Here is a 1,933-nt window from a genome sequence, read left to right on the forward strand (position 1 = left end):
CAATGGCGCATGTGAAGAATGTCCACCGCTCGGACTTGCGAGAGCTTCCTGATGGGTATGTACCCTTGGATAAAAGTGAGGGTGAGGTAAATACCCCGCCTCCGGCAGGCTTGCTGCTAGAGTATGGCCATCAGAGACCATTAGCTGAGGAAGAGGAAATGTCAGAGGAGGAGACTGTGGTTTTACATGTAGCCCAGGAGGGAGGTCCAGCAGAAGCTGTTAGGGAGGATTTGGGTGAGCTGGAGTTGGACCAGTGTTTAACTGAAGTCATTGATCCCCCAGATTTCCAGTGTCCAGTGGAGCAGGTACTTGATTCATCAGGCCCCCTAGAGCCGGCACCTGGCTCCCACGATCACCTAGAACGAGAATCCGAGCCGGAATGGGCAGAACTTTGGTTACGCCGGTCGGTTAGAAAGAGGGCCGGCCAGTATTCAAATTTATTCAATCTACCAAGGCCGGTACGATCCTTGGAAAATCAAGTGCCCCCAAATTCAGCCTCAGTAAGTTCCCTCTATGGCCCTTTTTAGACCTTGGGATTAGAATGGTTATGATGGTGTCAAGGAAACAGCGTTTGCTCTCGTTCTACGCTCTGAGCGAGTTTGTTTCTTCCTCTGCTGGCGCGTTGAAAGAACAGTTTGACCCACTGTGCCCGACAATTCAGAGTGAGTAAACAAGTTTTAATAGTCAATCTTAAAGGAGATGTATGTTAGTATAAATTGCATTCACTATAGTAAATGTGTTCTAGGATTTCTCCTGCACCAATGACTGATGTGAGAACATAGCGCGCGTGTCATTTTGCGCTTGGCTTCGGCCACCTGACGTGAGTGAACGATCAAGTTTGTTTGTTTTATTTTAAATTGTTAAAATATAAAAATGTGTATTTTTAGGAGCATTATTAGTTGGCCGAGTTACGACTGCGTTGCAATACTTCTGCCTTTCATTGAGACTTATGCATCTTAATCATCCATTAAGTGAGCAACGTGAGTATTTTTATATGATTGTTTTTAAATGTAGAATGTTGTATGTGTAATAAAAATTAAATGGTTTCGATTACAGGTCAAAACCTTCTTGGCAAGTGACCATCGTTTTTTCCCCCACCGAACTTGGGATTTGGTTGCTTTATTTTCTGTTTATTTGTTATACTTTGATTTTTGTGGCATTCATTTTTTTTGCGAGGTCTGCCTGTCTTATTTAGTGGTATATCACTGTATGGGAGGTCTTGTTGGGTTTTGTGTTTTACATATTATGGTTTGATTGGTTTTGATTTTTGGGGGGTTTGATTTGTTCCTCCCATGTGGTGTATTTCCCATTTTATGATTCCAGGTTGATTTGTGTTATTGGGTGTCATTCTTATCATTGTCTTTTCTTTATTATTTGATCTAAATTGTGATTTGTTTGTTTAATTAATCTGAATTTTAGATTAATGATTTATTTCTTTAATTGTATTCCTTTAATTTGAAGCATTGGAGCATTGTTTTCATTTCTTTTGAAAATTATTTTGGTTAAGTTTACTTTAAATCCATAAAGTTGAATTGTTGTGGTTTGTTTATTTTTCTTTAGTTTTTTTGTGTTATGAATAACATTGTTACCAACCAAGTCATTTCAGCCATAAGAGAAGAACAGTACTTGTCATTTAATAAAGTAAATCAACTTTTTTTTGTACTCTGGCTTCTAGATCATTTATTTGAACTGCCTGTGCAAAAAGATCATTGTTAGGGTCCCCCATCCCAGAACGTGGGGGTGGCGTAGTCAATTTGGTCGACAATTTAACAGCCACCAAGTTTAGGTCACAGAAATAAAAAAGGAACTAAGCATATTTGTCTTGTCTTTTATTAAACATTTAATGAATTAAAAAAATGGTGTTACACAATTCTGTCCCCTGCAGCTCTGCCACTAGGTTGGTCCAATTGCACTGACTGGAGGTCATCATCCT

General features: G+C 39.5%; 1 long non-coding RNA gene across 1 annotated transcript; it reads left to right on the forward strand.

Moving 5' to 3' along the window:
- Positions 1–583: 583 nt before the first annotated feature.
- LOC309474036 lies at positions 584–1,250 on the forward strand. Its single transcript, XR_014197197.1, has 3 exons — positions 584–662; positions 746–820; positions 888–1,250. It is a non-coding gene; the product is annotated as an uncharacterized lncRNA (long non-coding RNA).
- Positions 1,251–1,933: the final 683 nt, after the last annotated feature.

This window comes from Leuciscus leuciscus (genome assembly GCF_965113295.1).
Source record: "Leuciscus leuciscus genome assembly, chromosome: 14".
In the NCBI taxonomy this organism is placed as follows: domain Eukaryota; kingdom Metazoa; phylum Chordata; class Actinopteri; order Cypriniformes; family Leuciscidae; genus Leuciscus; species Leuciscus leuciscus.